Consider the following 5784-nt stretch of genomic DNA (forward strand, 5'->3'; position numbering starts at 1 on the left):
CCCCCCAAACAAGTAAGATCCTGATATTTATTGATACAGCTTAACGGAGCGCTGAAGTATTTTTCTTCTGTCCTGATTGCAAGATAGTACCAGGACTATTCTTCTTGCCTGGCGTAAAAGTGGCCAGCGCTATACTGGACAGCCGGGCGCCGCGGGGATACGGCCGTGTGATCTGATGCATTGGAATCCACTGCATCAGATGGCAGCGTATATCGGCTGGCCATGAAAACGGCGGCTGGTATACGCTTGTGTGAATAAGACCTAAAACCGGGGGCTGGGGGGTCTAAAGGAAATTCTTGAAAAAGTCTGAAATGATTATTCCTCCAGCGATTCCAAATCTCCCAGGCGATAGTATTACATGGCGCTGCCACCAGTCAGTAGTTTATTAGCTTTCATTGCTCTTTTATTATTATTTTCCATTGTCTTTTTAACATGTACTTTTAAATGTTATTACAATGAGGCTTTAATTGTTCCATGGGTATAAAGAAGGGTATAAAGAAGGGAAGGCATCTTCCTTTTTTAAGCCCACAGGGCCAATAGGTGCCTTGTTTGTTTTTTGTTAAAATACTCCTTTGTCTGCATATCACTAGAGGTTCTATCTGATGCATTTATACTATATTCGTGGTGCTGCCCGATTATTCCTTCATTTCCCCATCAAAATCTGATTAGAATTCCCTCCTCACATCCATTAGCGTCTTCTCTGTACTCCATACAGGCCACTTCCGGTCTGTGACACGCATGACTGCCTTAGGTGGAACGCACACGTCACTTCCCTCCCCTGAATGAGTAGGGCTTCCTTCCTTCCTTCCTTCCGGCTTATCAGCGTCCATTAGACTCTTCGCAACCCAAACAAACAAACCCCACGGTAAGAGCTGAACGTCTCTTATTATTGTGTGAAGCCCCGTGTCTTTAACCCTTTCATACACATCAGTTGGCTCCTTTTAAGATGCACTAATTAAATGTCTATTGTCTTCCGAACATTCTTTCAATCCCAACAAAATACAACCTGGAACTCTGCAGTATATATATATATATATATATATATATATATATATATATATATATATAGTATATGATGAGCTCTGCAGTATATATATATAGTATATGATGAGTTCTGCAGTATATATATAGTATATGATGTACTATGCAGTATATATATAGTATATGATGAACTCTGCAGTATGTATATATATAGTATATGATGAACTCTGCAGTGTATATATATAGTATATGATGAGCTCTGCAGTATATATATATAGTATATGATGAACTCTGCAGTGTATAAATATATATGTATATATATAGTATATGATGAGCTCTGCAGTATATATATAGTATCTGATGAGCTCTGCAGTATATATATATATAGTATATGATGAGCTCTGCAGTGTATATATATATAGTATATGATGAACTCTGCAGTATATATATAGTATCTGATGTACTCTGCAGTATATATATAGTATCTGATGAGCTCTGCAGTATATATATAGTATATGATGAACTCTGCAGTATATATATAGTATATGATGAACTCTGCAGTATATATATAGTATATGGTGTAATTTGCAGTATATATATAGTATATGATGAACTCTGCAGTATATATATAGTATCTGATGAGCTCTGCAGTATATATATATAGTATCTGATGAACTCTGCAGTATATATATATAGTATATGATGAGCTCTGCAGTATATATATATAGTATCTGATGAACTCTGCAGTATATATATAGTATATGATGATCTCTGCAGTATATATATAGTATATGATGAACTCTGCAGTATATATATAGTATATGATGAACTCTGCAGTATATATATAGTATCTGATGAGCTCTGCAGTATATATATATAGTATCTGATGAACTCTGCAGTATATATATATAGTATATGATGAGCTCTGCAGTATATATATATAGTATCTGATGAACTCTGCAGTATATATATAGTATCTGATGAACTCTGCAGAATATATATAGTATATGATGAACTCTGCAGTATATATATAGTATATGATGAACTCTGCAGTATATATATAGTATATGATGAACTCTGCAGTGTATATATATAGTATATGATGAACTCTGCAGTGTATATATATATATATATATATATTAGTATATGATGAACTCTGCAGTGTGTATATATATATAGTATCTGATGAACTCTGCAATGTATATATAGTATATGATGAACTCTGCAGTATATATATAGTATATGATGAACTCTGCAGTATATATATAGTATATGATGAACTCTGCAGTGTATATATATAGTATATGATGAACTCTGCAGTGTATATATATAGTATATGATGAACTCTGCAGTATATATACAGTATATGATGAACTCTGCAGTGTATATATATAGTATATGATGAGCTCTGCAGTATATATATAGTATATGATGAGCTCTGCAGTGTATATATATAGTATAGGATGAACTCTGCAGTGTATATATATATATATATATATATATATATATATATATATATATATAGTATATGATGAGCTCTGCAGTGTGTATATATGTATATATATAGTATATGATGAGCTCTGCAGTGTGTATATATATATATATATATATATAGTATCTGATGAACTCTGCAGTATATATATAGTATCTGATGAACTCTGCAGTATATATAGTATCTGATGAACTCTGCAGTATATATAGTATCTGATGAACTCTGCAGTATATATATATAGTATCTGATGAACTCTGCAGTATATATAGTATCTGATGAACTCTGCAGTATATATATAGTATCTGATGAACTCTGCAGTATATATTTAGTATATGATGAGCTCTGCAGTGTATATATATAGTATATGATGAGCTCTGCAGTATATATATATATAGTATATGATGAGCTCTGCAGTATATATATAGTATATGGTGTAATCTGCTGTATATATAGTATATGATGAACTCTGCAGTATATATAGTATATGATGAACTCTGCAGTATATATATAGTATTTGATGAGCTCTGCAGTATATATATAGTATATGATGAGCTCTGCAATATATATATAGTATATGATGAACTCTGCAGTGTGTGTATATATATATATATGTATATCTATGTATCTATATATATATATATAGTATATGATGAGCTCTGCAATATATATATAGTATATGATGAACTCTGCAGTGTGTGTATATATATATATATATGTATATCTATGTATCTATATATATATATATATAGTATATGATGAACTCTGCAGTATATACATAGTATATGATGAGCTCTGCAGTGTATATATATAGTATATGATGAACTATGCAGTGTCTATATAGTATATGATGAGCTCTGCAGTATATATATAGTATATGGTGTAATCTGCAGTATATATAGTATATGATGAACTCTGCAGTATATATATAGTATATGATGAACTCTGCAGTGTATATATATTGTATATGATGAACTCTGCAGTGTATATATAGTATATGATGAGCTCTGCAGTATATATATAGTATATGATGAGCTCTGCAGTATATATATAGTATATGGTGTAATCTGCAGTATATATATATAGTATATTGATAGGGGTCAATCATATTTTTAATAACCTAGCTTAAGAAAGATGAGGAAACAGTGTAATAAATGTGACATCAGTTATTTGGTTATATGATGTTATGTATTATATGTAAAACATTCCGGAAGTTGCTGATAGAACTTGGATATAGAATCCTATGTAAACAGGTATATTCAGGCGTTTATTTGGATGATGACTTTGAAATACTAAATGTATGATTAATTAGATTTTGTTCGGCTATCTTACAAGTCTGAACCCTTGACCAGGTACTGAATACCAAGTAGGTGGCTGAACCAGTTTTTATGTGTTTAACTAGAAACAATGCCCCTCTTTTGATGTGCAAATTGTTGATGGACCTTGAAGATTACATTCTGGTCTGGGAAGAGGTATAATTAAGTAGGTACTCAGACAGTACGGAGTCATCTTTATGATCATATGTAACTGTTTGATGTCCACTTCACACAGTTTTGCTGATACCTTTTGTTAGAAGGCTTTTGATTTACAGCCATGTTGTAATCCACATATGTCAAACACAAGGCCCGCGGGCCGAATGCGGCCCGCTGCCTCGTTTCATGTGGCCCGCGGCGTGCCGACGCTGCTCACCACTAAGCGATTACCAGCTGGGGTGCTGCAGCTCCCCGCTGGCATATTAACATTTTCCACAGCACGTCTGCCCTATTCAGCAGTTCCAGCAACCTGATTGGTTGTTTGGGTTGGCTGATTCACCAATCAGGTTGCTGGAACTGCTGAATAGGGCAGAGTTGCTGTGGAAAATGTTAATATGCGAGCGGAGGGGAAGCAGCGCAGACATCAAGGAGGAGGTAAGTATGTGGTTTAGGGGGGCTAATGGTGGCTGCTGGGAGGGAGTTAATATGGTTGCTGCTGGGGGGGGGGGGGGTTAATGGTTGCTGCTGGGGGGGGGGGGGTTAATGGTTGCTGCTGGGGGGGGGGGGGTTAACGGTTGCTGCTGGGGGGGGTTAACGGTTGCTGCTGGGGGGGGGTTAACGGTTGCTGCTGGGGGGGGGGTTAACGGTTGCTGCTGGGGGGGGTTAACGGTTGCTGCTGGGGGGGGGTTAACGGTTGCTGCTGGGGGGGGGTTAATGGTTGTTGCTGCTGGGGGGGGGGTTAATGGTTGCTGCTGGGGGGGGGGTTAATGGTTGCTGCTGGGGGGGGGGTTAATGGTTGCTGCTGGGGGGGGGTTAATGGTTGCTGCTAAGGGGGGTTAATGCTTGCTGCTGGGGGGGGTTAATGGTTGCTGCTGGGGGGGGGGGTTAATGGTTGCTGCTGGGGGGGGGGTTAATGGTTGCTGCTGGGGGGGGGGTTAATGGTTGCTGCTGGGGGGGGGGTTAATGGTTGCTGCTGGGGGGGGGTTAATGGTTGCTGCTGGGGGGGGGGTTAATGGTTGCTGCTGGGGGGGGGGTTAATGGTTGCTGCTGGGGGGGGGGGTTAATGGTTGTTGCTGCTGGGGGGGGGGGTTAATGGTTGCTGCTGGGGGGGGGGGGTTAATGGTTGTTGCTGCTGGTGGGGGGGGGGGTTAATGGTTGCTGCTGGGGGGGGTTAATGGTTGCTGCTGGGGGGGGTTAATGGTTGCTGCTGGGGGGGGGTTAATGGTTGCTGCTGGGGGGGGGTTAATGGTTGCTGCTGGGGGGGGTTAATGGTTGCTGCTGGGGGGGGGGTTAATGGTTGCTGCTGGGGGGGGGGTTAATGGTTGCTGCTGGGGGGGGGGTTAATGGTTGCTGCTGGGGGGGGGGTTAATGGTGGCTGCTGAGAGCGGGGGGGTTAATGGTGGCTGCTGAGAGCGGGGGGGGGGTTAATGGTGGCTGCTGAGAGGGGGGGGGGTTAATGGTGGCTGCTGAGAGGGGGGGGGGGTTAATGGTGGCTGCTGAGAGGGGGGGGTTAATGGTGGCTGCTGAGAGGGGGGGGTTAATGGTGGCTGCTGAGAGGGGGGGGTTAATGGTGGCTGCTGAGAGGGGGGGTTAATGGTGGCTGCTGAGAGGGGGGGTTAATGGTGGCTGCTGAGAGGGGGGGGGTTAATGGTGGCTGCTGAGAGGGGGGGGTTAATGGTCGCTACTGGGGGATAATGTTACTACTGGGGCCACTGTAGGGGTCACTATTAGGGCTCGTTCACATGGGTATTTCAGTAGCACAAATACGCTGTGTATTTGCGCAATCAAAAATCGCTTATGCCTGCCTATTTGGGCACGCCAAAAAGAACGCAGATGGGCCCC

At 40.5% G+C, this 5784-nt stretch overlaps 1 protein-coding gene across 1 annotated transcript in view; it reads left to right on the top strand.

The window, feature by feature from the left end:
• The first annotated feature begins 810 nt into the window (after positions 1-810).
• LOC136629087 (zinc finger protein 850-like) overlaps positions 811-5784 on the top strand; it is a 131652-nt gene continuing 126678 nt past the window's right edge. The window contains exon 1 of the mRNA XM_066605202.1: positions 811-865. The gene's annotated coding sequence lies outside the window, so the exon portion shown is untranslated. The remainder of the gene's footprint in view (positions 866-5784) is intronic.

This window comes from Eleutherodactylus coqui, chromosome 5 (genome assembly GCF_035609145.1).
Source record: "Eleutherodactylus coqui strain aEleCoq1 chromosome 5, aEleCoq1.hap1, whole genome shotgun sequence".
Taxonomy (NCBI): domain Eukaryota; kingdom Metazoa; phylum Chordata; class Amphibia; order Anura; family Eleutherodactylidae; genus Eleutherodactylus; species Eleutherodactylus coqui.